The 13,829-nt window shown below is 41.8% G+C and overlaps 1 protein-coding gene across 1 annotated transcript in view; it reads left to right on the forward strand.

Moving 5' to 3' along the window:
* The window catches only part of GDAP2 (ganglioside induced differentiation associated protein 2), a 99,983-nt gene that overhangs the window by 71,100 nt on the left and 15,054 nt on the right, over nucleotides 1-13,829 (forward strand). The window contains exons 15-16 of the transcript XR_014054595.1: nucleotides 10,280-10,465; nucleotides 11,191-11,244. The gene's annotated coding sequence lies outside the window, so the exon portion shown is untranslated. The remainder of the gene's footprint in view (nucleotides 1-10,279; nucleotides 10,466-11,190; nucleotides 11,245-13,829) is intronic.

Raw genomic sequence — 13,829 nt, forward strand, 5'->3', positions numbered from 1 at the left:
TGTGTTGTGCTCATTGGTAGAAACTCTCAATAAATATTCATTGAATAAGTTAATACCCAGAAAGCCACCAGCCAAGGGGTGGCAACTTAGGAGTAATCGGAAGGGCAGTGGAATCCGTGTCAAAAGATTGGATTTAAATCCTGACTGATACTCACTGGCAGTGCTATTCTGGATTTAGAGCCACTTCGCCTTTCTCTGTGTGGTGAAGAAGACTCTTGAGAGCCCCTTGGACAACAAGAAGATCAAACCAGTCAATCCTAAAGGAAATTAAACGTGATTATTCATTAGAAGGACTGATGCTGAAGTTGAAGCTCCAATACTTTGGCCACCTAATGTGAAGAACCAACTCATTGGAAAAGACCATGAACCTGAGAAAGATTGAGGGCAGGAGGAGGACGGGACGACTGAGATGGTTGGATGGCATCATCAACTCAATGGACTTGAATTTGAGCAAACTCCAGGAGATAGATAATAAAGGACAGGGAAACCTGGCACGCTGCAGTCCATGGGGTCACAAAGAGTCAGACACAACTAAGCGAGTGAACAATAAGCCCTTCTCACCCTCAATTTTTACATCCATGACATGTAGATGGCAATACCTACTTCACAGGATGGTTGTGAGAATCACTGGAGAAAATACAGTTACAGCACTGGACATAGTGCCTGACCCACACCATGAAGGCAATTTTGTATTTGTTCACCAAGGAAAGAGAAACCCCTAGGGTGATGACCAGGGGAAATACCCGCCACCAGATAGCTCTGAAGCCTAATGCAAGTCAAACCCTAGGGCTTCAAAGTAGTGGCAATGCACTTTCCTGACCTCAGTCCCCCCAGTTTCCTTCCTCAAAGAAGAGGGAATTCTAGAGTGCAACTTACAATTACTTTCCTTACCTCACAACTGCGGCCTCTCCCATTTCTGCATTGCCAGCTGTTTCCTCTCCACTGGTGCTGATGCTGAGTCTCACAGAGGGTCCATACTGAGCACAGAAGCAAGCACTGTCCATCAGCTATAAAAACAGACGGACCTTCCAAGGTGGGTTACCATAGCCTCACCCCAACTTCAGCAGTATTTATTGCTCCTTTCCATCACCAGGGGTGCAGAAACCCGCTCTAGGTAGATAAACTGCCTAATTTGGGCAATTGGCAACCTCAGGCTGATCGATAGGCTTTTCAGGGACTGTGGCCCATATTTAACTTTTTCTCTCTTACAGCTGCCACTTCCCCTCTGCCTCCGGAGTTACCTTAGCAGATTTGCTGTGCATGCATGTTGCAAAAGCATTTTCTACACAACAGTAATGAAATACTAGCAGCTGTTGACTATAGGATGCCAGACATTGTAAATATATTATCTCTCATCCTTAGGATAAAGCTTGCAAGCAGGTATTTCCCCCATTTTATGAGGGGAGGGCAGGGAGTGGGATTCTTAAAGTGAAGAAATTGGCCATAGGGAATAGGTTTTGGAAGGGCAGAGAAGATTGAGTAACTACCAATACAAAGCATCTTTCTTAAACTCTTGGGCTGTCCGTTAGTGACATCAGTCTGGTAAATAGAAGCATAGTGTGTGTGTACAGGTGTGCTCAGTCATGTCCCACTCTTTGAGAGGCTTCTGTTCAAATCTGTATTTCAGCCATTCACTAGCTCTATGACCTTGGACTCATTTCCCTACCTCTTTGAATTTCAGTTCTTTCATATGTAAAAAGTTACCTCTTAGAGTTGTGAGTATCCAATGATTTAATAGTTCTAAAATTCTCAAATATGATAGCTGTTGTCTTATTTAAATATTCTAAGGGCTATGATCAAAATGTCTCACCTTTGCAGACTGATGCATTTGGTCCCTTAATTTTAAGTTGTGTCATATTACCAAGATGTATGACATATTTGGTATGTATCTCCTTCCAGAGGAAATGACATTTTAAATCAGGGGTTGGCAAACATTTTGGGGAAAGGACTAGATAGTAAATAGTTCAGGCTTTTCAGGCCATATGGTATCTTGTCACAACTATTCATCTGTGCTGCTATAAGGTGAGAGCCGCTATAGACAATGCTTAAGCAATGAGTGTGCCTGTGTTCCAATAAGACTTCATTTACAGGGGCTGGAATTTAAATAATTTTCAAGTATATTAAAATTCTCTTTATTTTCAACAGTTTAAAAATGTCTAAGTCATACTTAGCTTGAAGGCCATGTAAAGACAGGCAGTGGGCCTTAGTTTGCCAACCTCTTTTTAAATAATTCAGTAATTCTTTAAAGTTAATGAATCCAGCAAAGTTCTCACTAGGGAAAAGCAATGCAAAAGAAGAAAATTAAGAGCTAGTTGACCTATCAACTAGCTAGCCCAGGTCATACCTATATTAATCACTCCCTGCTCTAACACAGTCATGTAACCACTTTGAGCTTAACCTTTTTATGTATAAAAATGAAGTAATAACTCTCTGACCCACACCTACTTCTTCCTGGGGAAGGGAGTTTAATAATATTTATCATTTATTCATTTATTGAATTTATGCTTTTGTGCTGATTCTTGAATCATTTTAGTTCCAATCTTATTATCCACATTTACAGATGGATGACTCTTATCTTCATTTAGAGATGAAGAAATGGAGACTTGGAGGCAAATAATCTGCTCCAGATTACAGTACCAGTGTCTAAACCCAGGTGTCTGACTCCTATCAACCCTCCAAGCTTCTCTATAGAAAATAGTCTATGACAGTGGGCACCTCATTGGATTTACTCTGTGGTAAATCCCCCAGTGCCTAGACTAGTACCTAGCATATAATAAGCATTGCACAAATACTTAACTGAATTCATGAATGAATGAATTCATCCATTATGCCAGTGGTCCTTAATCTTTTTTAAGATCAGGGATACATTTGGGAAATAATTTAAAGTTCTGAACCATCTCTTCAGATAAATTTCAGACTGAGAAACCTTGCCTTAAGTATTTGGCTAGCTGCTGAAAGAAGGTGCTGTTCACATACTCTGAATAATACTGATTATAATTCTTACCCTAAGTGTGGAAACAGGATTTGGAGGTGTCTTGTTTCTTCTTGTCAAGATAACTTTAAATCATGATATTAATGTTAAACAAGGCCTAAAACATTTTCTTCTCTACAGTTGCTCATAGCTCCCAGGCATACTTTTTAAAACTCTGGATTCTCTTTAAAATCACATTTTCAAAATATTTTACTTAAAAGTGACTTTTATTGGGTCCAAGTTGCTTCAACATGAAAAGGGAGAAACCAAGCCCTATTAAGATGAACATGCAATTTTTTACCTTCAGGAATACATCTCTGAGAGCAGTGTCTGCTCCTCGCTGCCCAAGGCCAACTAGATCTGAATCCAGTAAGTCACTCAGAAGAGGCCTTCTGCTGTTGCTTCTTGTCAGTTACTTACAGTTTTACTCTCTACCCCATGGCCTTCTGTGAAGTCAATGAGAAGGGGTTATTGATACTCCAGTGTTATTAAATTCAGATGTTAACTGAATTTTGTTTTCTTCTATAAGGCAGCTATTTTTATATACCCTTATCATTTACATCAAGACCTTAAGATCATGACTCACTCCAGGTAAATAGTAAGATTAAGAATAAATTGTTTTCACAGAATGTTATAAAATCTGTTGATTATGGGGACTTAAAAATATTAAGATACTGCAATCACCTACTACTCCCTTCCTATTTTCTTTCATTGCATTCTCCCAAAGAAGTCCCATTCTGAAATTTGAGTATTTTCTTTCAGCGTTTTTGGGACAAGTCTCTCTATTCATACTTTGGTCATGTCATACCATTTAGTTTCTCCCCATTGCGCTTATTACCAGGATTCATATCCAGCCACATCAGTTGTTAAAAATATTGGAATACTCTATATGCGTTGGTATATAGCTGCTCTCCTGAGCCCTCCAAATATCCTTTGTTACCCCATCCTTCCCCCAGTTTCCTATCTCTTTACAGTCTAGCAACTAAAGGGTTAATGCCACTTGCCCTTCTAGAACCCCACTCCAAGACTATGACTAGCGTCTCTTCTGACTGGTCAGTTCCAATGCCGTGCCAGTTTAAACGTCACACTAGTGTATTACTGTATGTGTTAGTTGCTCAGTCATTTCCTACTCTGTGACCCCATGGACTGTAGCCCACCAGGCTCCTCTGTCCATGGGATTTCCCAGGCAAGAAGAATACAGGAGTGGGTTGCCATTCCTTCTCCAGGGGATGTTCTGGAGCCAGAGATTAAATAGGGGTCTCCCGCATTGCAAGCAGATTCTTTGCCATCAGAGCCACTGGGTGGGCTATATTACTATATATATAAATATATATATATATGTATTGTGTGTGTATATATATATAATGTGTATGAGTTCACACATTCATATATACTATATAGTGTATATGAATAGATACATGAATACATATGAATGACTAGGGGTATAAACATTTCCTTTTTATGCATTGCCATATTCCCAATATCTCCTTGAACAGTCCCCAATGTGTAGTAAGTAGGCTTTTAAATAATTGTTAAAAGAGAAGATTAAGTGTTTTGTGCTTATGTTATCAAAGAAGTTAGATCTAAAGCAAGAGAACCACTTGATCAGTCAGGATTTGGGAATGATTTAATAAGGCATGGGAACAGAGAAGACATGAGTCAGGTGCAAGTCAGGTCTCAGCCAAATGGCCTCTGCTTTGGTGAGCAGCCTTGCTTCACCACATTAGCTCTTAGTAATTTGCCTTTTTTCAGGACAGGTGAATGTAAGTGAGGATTGGGTATCAGGTCCAAATTTGCCTCATTCATGATGAAATACTAGACCTGAAGGTAGCAGCAGCTGATCGTCTTACGCTAAGCCAACAAGGCATGGAAGCCTAAGGCAAGGCTCTGAGACGATGAGGTAGGCTTGCCGAGGAGTTTTGTGCAGTCTTCTGTGATGGTGGAGACAGAGTCACCCAGAATAACTGAATTGAGCTGTAAAGCCTATGCGGTCAGAGCTGTTCCTGCCCTTCCTGACAGCTGGGCGTCTACACACACACACAGAAAGAGTGGATGCTCACTGTCTCCCCTCTCTCCTTACTCTCAGGTAAAGCTCACCTGCACATACCTGGGTACCATATCAGCATGTGTGTCTTGTCAAGCTAGGGATCAGAGAAGAAATGTGCATTTCACATCATTTTAGCAGAATCCAAAATTTAGTGTGATACATGATTAAGAGTTCTCTAACACTTCCTGTCTGTCCTCAAAAGCCACTTCTGAATGTCTCTGAACTTCTTCTGAAGCTGTTTCCAAACTGTGCTCTTACTTTTTATTTTTACTCTGTGATATAGAATCTTCTAATTTTTTTTTCTAAAAATGCCTTTTTTAAGGTTTGAGAAATACCAGCTAAACAAAGTTTTTTACAGTTTGGTTTAAATTGTAAATCAAATCGTGCCACATTCATCTTCCTAATGTCTCCTGTCTTGTGTCACCATCCCCAAATGGAAGTAGCTCTTGATCAGGCCCCATGTTCTTGGGGAACTGCAGGGCACCCAGTGGTAACCACAGACTGCCTTCTGGGTCCATAACTCTTCTTAATCACACCAAAGAGGTTCTTTGTTTTCCTCCTCAGGACTGCAAAATAATTGATGCGGAACAAGGTGCTGCTTCTGCCTATGCATTTCAGGTCTCATACTATAAGCACATTTCCTTTCTTTGTTTATTTGGTGCCATCTATTTGGCAATTTTGCTCCTTATTGATTTCTCTGTTTAAAGTGGCTCCCGGAAGAGTGCTGAAGTGCTGTCTCATATTGCTAAATGCAAGAAGGCTATGGTGTGCTTTATGGAGAAAATAAGTCCATAAAGTGTTGAATAAGCTTCATTCAGACCTCAGTTATGGTACTGTGGGCCATGAGTTCAATGTTAATGAATCAACAGTCTATATCATACAAAGAATCTTTAAACAGAAACACACATAAAGTGATGGATTGATTGGTTGGTGAAAATGTGACCGGAGGCTCAAAGGAACTTCATCTTTGTATTTCTCTTAGAAGCAGTTTTTCAGTGTTTAGTGTTTGCAGCAACTTTATAGAACATAAGGATCACAAATAATAGAATCAGCTGTAGTTGTGAGCAGCTGAACCCACGCTACTGTGTCCTACTGGAGTTTACTATGTACTCAAAAAAATAATGGTCAAGCAGTAACTATGCCCTGAGCTCCTGGAATATAATCTTGTACAAGAGGGTCATAGTTCTAAACTTCATGCATCTCATAGCCTGGTAGGGATATTAAATTTTAAAATTTTCTTGTAAACATGAGGGACAAGTGTGAATCTGGTATTAATGACCAGTTCTCTTACAACAGGGGACGGACAAAATCCTTAGCCAGAGGGACTAAAGAAGTGTATATTCTGAGTCCTTCTCCTTTCTGCATTAAAATGTGATCAGCTACCTGAAAGCTCCCCTTCACAGTCCTGCATCTAATGAGAATCTTGATACGCAACAAGTTAGTAGGTCCCTCCCCACTCATAAGAAGAGGTCTGGAAAAAGCTTAGTCCAAGTGTTGCAAAAAGCTTATGTTTTGGATACTAACTCTGATTACAGTTACTTGCATCACTGTGGTAAGAATGACCATACTGTCCTCCTGGGCTGAGCAGGAGAAAATGCCGAAATCTAATAGTAACAGTTGGTGTACCATGTATTTGCCCAGTTTTCCATGACTGCCATATATCTGGTATTTGAATGTCTGGAAGCACATAGACTCATTGACCCACTTACTGCAAGGTGATATATAGGCTTTCTACTTGATCAGGGCCAGACCATAATTCTAGCCTTTCTTGCTGTGCATTTCACTGCTTCCACATCATTCTGAGAATTGTCCTTGTCTAGAACTTCCCGTGTCACACTCTGAGATCTTTCTTTCTTTATATTTGGCTGCACTGTGTCTTTGTTGCTGCTCGTGGGTTTTCTCTAGTTGCGCCAAGCAAGGGCTACTCTCTAGTTGTGGTGCACCAACTTATTGCAATGGCTTCTCTTGTTGCACAGCACAGGCTTCAGTAGTTGCAGGCTGTGCAGGCTTCAATAGTTGTGGCTTGTGGGCTCAGTAGTTGCAGTTCACAGGCTCTAGAGCGAGGGCTCAATAGTTGTGGCACACAGGCTTAGTTGTTCCATGAACTGGTATCCCCTGTACCACAAGGTAGATTCTCAACCACTGAACCACAGGGAATCACCCCCCACACACATCTTTCTTTAAATACTAGCATCTATCCTTTGAATGTGTTTGGGGATCACATGCCCATCCTCAGAAGGGGAGCCACCAACTCCCCATTTATGATGATTCAGTCCCTGATAACGCTTTCTTCTTCCAGCAGAATGTCATCATTAGGAGGCCGATACCTGATTCTTGAGAGTCCTGTTTTTATTTAGATTCTGCTGGTCTGCATCATGCATATGCTTGTAGTATCCAGGGGGTCTGTTAAAGACTGGTGACCTTCCTTTCACATAGCGACAGATTTCAGAGAGTTACTTGTCACTATGAGCAGTTTCTCTAGGTTCAAGCTTGTAAATGTAAGATCTTTAGCAGCTGTATTTCTGTCACTGCAGTCATCTCTCTACCTGTTGGCAACTTGGGAAACCTTTATGGTATTCAGATTTGCCAAGTTTCATCAATTCTGCAAATAAACCTCTGGATGCTGCCTGCCACAAAATGTTTTCTTCATATTGCTGCAGTAATGAAAGGAACTGTGTTAACCTTCCATGTAGGTTTTGGCAAAAGACAACAGCTTCCCATCTAGCTATACCCTCCAGCAGGGGAAACCGTGCAGGACCTGTTTTAAACACCCCGGTATCTACAGCGCTGAGCGCAACACTGGCACCAAGTAATTTTCTCACTGACACTGAGCTAAGTGCCACTTTGGATTCTCACAGTAATCAGAAGCCCTGCCCTTTATAGTTACATCTGGCTATGACAATATAAATATGTACTCCTTGACTACACCACATTTTATTTTATTTTTTTTATACAGAGAGTTTCTTTTGTTTTGTTCAGTTGCTAAGTCATGTCCAACTCTTTGCAACCCCATGAACTGTAGCACGCCAGGCTTCCCCGTCCTTCACCATCTCCCAGAGTTTGCTCAAACTCGTGTCCTATTGATTTATTTGGCTGCCTTGTATATGAGATCATAGTTCCTCAACCAGGGATTGAAGCCATTCCCCCTTAAGTGGATAGAGTCTTCACCAGTGAACTATCCAGGAAGCCCCATACAACACATTTTAAAAATATCCTACTTCTTGCCAGGGATATGGGCAGTATTTAACAGTTTCACACCCATTTTTATGTTTTGTGTTTTTTTTTTTTTTTTTTTTTGCTTTATACTGTAATACTATCATGAAAAACAATTAGGCATGTATCTACAAAGCCATGCATTTTAACTGGGGGGTGGAGAAGGTAGGAAGAAGAAGAGGCAGGAAAATCAATGTCTTGCTCTGCTTAAATATCTAAATGACTTTTGGTTTTGCAGGAGTTATTTGTAAAGACATAAAGGATGGATATGTTTTCACCAACAGTGCATTCTTTGGTGAAAGAGAGCCTGCCCCTATTTATAAAGGCTTAATAGTATCCTATGTTTTAAGATCTGAAGATTCCTTTTCTTCTTGTCTTCCTTGTTTATAGCACTTAACTTGGTAGAATTTCGCAGAAAGAACATGGGCTCTGAACTTAGAAGACCTGGGTTTGAACTCCAACCTCTCAGTTTTTTTTTAATCTATCTGGCCTTTGTCTCTAAGCTTATTGTCTTCTTATAATTATACTTCATCACCTCAAAATGTAGCTGAAGATAAACTGTGAATGGAAAAGCACAATATACAACTAGTAAAGAATCATCGTCGCATCCTTTATAAATTCAGTGCCAACCTTATGACTCTGGATACTGTAAGGATCTACTAGAATTATATCTTTCAGCAATGACCTCTGGCCACTTAAGTCTAATACAATAAATGCAAGGACTTTGCCAAAGCAAATGCCTGAAAAGAACACAGTGCAACAGAAGCAGTTCATGAAGTTCTGTAAGTTTTGACCAACAATTACATCCTGCTGCTGTGTTAGCAAGGGCTGGCAACCAACCTGAAGACACAGAAAAGAAGTGATGAAAATGTCAAGATTCCTCAAGCAGATACGTCATGGAATGAGTGGGAGCAGACAAGAATGTTACATTCAGTGGTAAAGGCCAAGAGAACTGGCCATCTCCTCACCAAATTATTGCTATCTTATTTAAAGAATCCCACTTTGCTGTGAAGGCTTGAAAATAAACACATTCCAGCAGAGAACTGTCAGTCCTGATCTTTGTTCTGGGTGACCTATGGACAAGAAGAATATATTGTACTTTCACGTCTTAAAATTTTAGTACTTTCCTTCTTATAAACATTTGGGACTCTAGGATATGACAGTTGCAAGTGAGCATTTTTGGAGACTAGAACTTTATTTGCATTTGAGGCTGTTCCGGAGATACTCCATAGTAATCACACTATATAGGATGTCCTTGTTTAGTCATGGTACTAGTGAGCTGTGACCTTGCAGAGATTTTCCAGAGGGTCAGATCTGAGAGTATGTTGAACTCAACTGCATTTTTACCTTGTCTTAAGAGCATCTGCATGGGCACTCATGAGTTGAAATTTTAACTCTCTTTCCTCCAAGTGTGAGGAAAACACACAGGAATAGAAAATTCATGTTCTCTATATTTTCCAGAGGAAATTTTGCTGTTGAAAGTCTCCTACATGGTTCCCAAAACACTATCTTTCATTGTGTAAACCAAGAAGCTCTGCATTCTCTTAAAAACCTCTTATGAGAGACACAGATATTCTGACCCAAGTTCTCAGGCTTTGACCTCTGGCACATTTGCTCTGTTATTCTTATTCTTTGTGACACTTTGGACTGTAGCCTGCCAGGCTCCTTTGTCCATGGGATTGTTCAGGCAAGTATATTGGAGTGGGTTGCCATTTCCAGGTTCCCAGGGATCGAACCTGCATCTCCTGTGTCACCTGAAATTGCAGGCAGATTCTTTACCACTGAGCCATTGGGAAAGCGCCCCCCCCATATGTGCATAAACACACATAAAAAATGGGCTGTGAAGGGAAGGAAAGAGAAACTGGCATCAGTGAACCAATCAAAGGAAAAAAAGGGAAAGGAACTAACAAGACATTGAAAAAGGCAGATGGAAATGGGTTACATGGTGGGTGAGGGGAAGAGTTTTCCTGAAGAACATGCTATTTTCGAGGATTACTGTGACTAGCTCAAAGGAAAAATTCTCACAGAACTTCTTTCTTTCTTTCCAGAGGTCTCTGATCATAGGATACACACCAGTGAGTCTAGAAGAAGTGGAAGTATAAAGTCACATTTCTGAGCATCCTGAATTCTGTTTCTCAGTCATTTGAGTTTACTGAAACTGTGTTCTTGCCTTTTGTATTCAAAATCTTCAGTAAGCAGTGATATCCTCAGAGAAGCTGAAATATCATGGTGAAGTGAGTAATAATAACAGTCAGTATGTATAATCCCTTATGTGCCAAGGGTTATTCTATGTATGAACACATTTAATTCTCCCAAGAATCCTGTGAAGCTAGTTATTATCCCCACTCTACAGATGAGGAAATTGAGGCACAATGAGAATTAGGGCTCTGAGTCACATCAGTAGAAGGGCCAGGATTTGAACCTAGTATTGAAGTCCCCAAGTTTCCAATTTTCCAACTAACAGTGAGAGTCAGGTCGTTCCCTAAGGACACCCTGTGAACGGTGGTAAGGTTGATGGGAATTCAGGCTCTCGTGCTCCTCAGACAGCTTTATGAACCTTGCAACTGGCATCAGTGTTAAAGGTTCTTAGGCATTGAAGCGTTTAATGTTGAGCTTTATACAAAACAAAGAAGAATATGTTAGCAATTGAATGGGAATGTATATTTGACCTTAGAACTGAGTTTATCATATCATTAAACAACTGCCCTTCCTATAACAAGACTTGTCTTGGCCACCCCACAAATAACAGCATGTCCCAGTATGAAACAAGAAATGGGTATTCTCCTGTGGTGACTTGAATGTTTTTGATTTGGAGAGATTGGATGCCAGACTTCAATGTATAGTAGTAATCAGAAAAATTCTTTAATAATATTTGGGGGCTACTTATTTATTCTCTGTTTATAATTTCCAAACAATGTCTTTTGACCAAATTAATCAAATGATTTTCTCTCTATTCCAGCCCCATTCACTCCATTGGAGACCAGAACCTTAGTTACACAATTTTAGGATGAAGGTAGGACTGTAGGACTCAAGCTAAATTGCAACATTTATTTGTTTCCATCATCTTTAGTTTCCCAGTGTTAGTTTCTATGTGGCCTGTAAAGGATACAAACTTTTCATCCAAACCTCAAGATCCCAACAATGTGACTCTAGCCTATTTTTGCAGCCTCATCTTCTTACCAGTATTTCCTTTATCTTCACATGTTTGAGCCGAGTCTCATCCGGATCTTCTCCATCTCTTATGTGGTGGAGTTAGGATCACTGTGTTCTTGTCTAGGTCCCCCAACATTTTCTCAGGGGGAAAAGTGTGTTTCTTACCCATCCCTGCCCTTCTTGTGGTGCTTCTTGAACCTGACAGCTTTCTTAAGCAACTTGACTTTCCTCGGTGCCTTGCCGAGGATATATACATTGTAAGGTGACATGTCATAGATGTCAAATGTTAACCAGGGAAGGGGCCTTAGAGATGAACTAGTATCACCCTTTCGTTGTATAGATGGGAAAACTGAGGTGTGCCAGAGTTCAACCACCCAAGGTGAGATGGTGGCAGAGCCAGGTCACCTGACTCCCTGCAATTTACTACCTTCTAAAATGTAGAAGGGAACATGGTGTCAGGGGAAAATATTTGATGGTTATGAAATTATATGGATTATTTATGTCCTGATGGGACTAAGTAGAGCAGAGAGGGGAAAATTGATGATATAATGATTGCAGGAGGGAAGTTGTTGAGTAAGGGGGGATGGAATCCAGTATTTGAAGAAAGGACTTAGAAAATGGCCTGAACAGTTTACCCATAGTGAAAATAGGGGACACTGAGTGTATGAGTGTATATGTAGATATATTGGCAGATATCAAGAGCATGTGGAAGTTTTTTCCTGAACTCTTCTGGTTTTTTCTATTGAATAAGAAATATGGGAGGTTTAGGACAAGATGGCGGAGGAGTAGGTGGATGTGGAGTACATCTCTCTCCACAGATACAACAGGAACACACCTTCAGACACAGAAGTACATGCAGAACACCAGCTGAGAGAGGACAGGAGTACCTGACCAGCGGAAAAGAATATATAGACCCATGCAAAACTCGGTAGGGCAAAGGAACTAAGGAGAAAAACAGGAGTGTTAGTTTAGTGGACCTACCCTTGGCGGGTGGGGGAACTGAAGCAGGGGTCCAATCCCCACATCAAGGCAATTGTCTAAGTCAGAGAAGAAACATTTAAGGCTGAAAGTGAAGCTGATCTGTGGCAGCATAAATGGAATGAGAATCAGACAGTCCTTCCCTGCAGCCATACATACCCCAGACCGTGAAGTGGCTGGGAGCTGGAGTTTAGGGATTGTGGAGCAATCCCTGGGTGAGGGCTGCTGTTGACTGCAGAAAGACAGATTGAGGGGCTGTGAGGGAGGAGATTGTGGTGGGAAATGACTGTGGAGGAAAGTCGGGCAGCCATGGAAACAAGGAGATACTGCTGTCACACATAGGGGGTGGAGCCATCACCATAGCCTCTCTCCCCCAACACACCAGCATTGGCAGCTGAATAACAGAGAGGCTGGCCCATCAAATGCCTGATGCACTCTGTGGTGCTCCTTTAAGTGCCTGACGCGCCTATCTACAGAGTAGGACCCCAGTCAGGGGGGCCCCCTGTATGTGCCTGATGCGCTGAACCACAGAGAAGGACCCCAGGCAAGAAAGCCCTCTAAGTGCCCAAACAGGTGGAGCTATGGAGAAAGATGGCCAAAGAGGCCTTCTGATCACTAGCTACAAGAGGCTCAAAAAAAAAGACTCTGATAGGGCCATAACTCCTGCAGTGGAGGCAGTCCATGTCCCTGCACACTTGGCACCACCAGGGTCCCCACAAGCCAAGCAGCTGTGCCACCTTCATGCTCAACTCTTACTGTGGCAGAGCTGCCACAGGCAAAAGAAGTCTTGCGCCTCTGTGGCAGGGACGCTTCAGCAGTGTCCGACTCTTTGTGACCCTGCAGCCTGTGGCCTGCCAGGCTTCTCTGTCAGGGGCTTCTCCAGGCAAGAATACTGGAGCGTATTGGCCAATACTGGCTGCCACACCCTTCTAGAGCACTATATTTCTTGCTGCCCTAGCTACCAACTCCCCTGAGTACCTGGTGCTGCCAGAAACCCCTGCGACCCAAGCAGCTGCACCACCTCCACACCTGGCCCTCACAGGGGCAAACCCAAGTCCTCCAGGGCAGCCTCAGAAGCAAACCCCAGTGAATGACCCACATGCAGAGGTGGAAATAAAGCCACAATTGAAACCCAGGGGGCAGTGTAACTAAGGAAGAAGACCCAAAACCCTCCCGCCAGCTGTACAAGCTGCAGATTAAATCCACATGATCATCTAGGCAGACTCTGTGTCTGTGGAATATATAAAAGGTCATTGAGAGGTCCCACAAAAGAAAACACACTAGTTCTGATAGCTACGGACATTGGAGGCAAGAACACAGAGGAGTAAGAGCAGATCAGACTCTGAGCTGCCCCCACAGCAGGTCCAGAGAGAGCACAGTGTTAGAGTGAATCCTAGGGAGGTGAGTTGGACTGTGACTCCCAGCGAGGGAAAGGACTCTGACAGCAGTGACTCAGGAAAAACATTT

Source organism: Giraffa tippelskirchi, chromosome 5 (assembly GCF_054371585.1).
Source record: "Giraffa tippelskirchi isolate mGirTip1 chromosome 5, T2T-mGirTip1v1.2.pri, whole genome shotgun sequence".
Taxonomy (NCBI): Eukaryota; Metazoa; Chordata; class Mammalia; order Artiodactyla; family Giraffidae; genus Giraffa; species Giraffa tippelskirchi.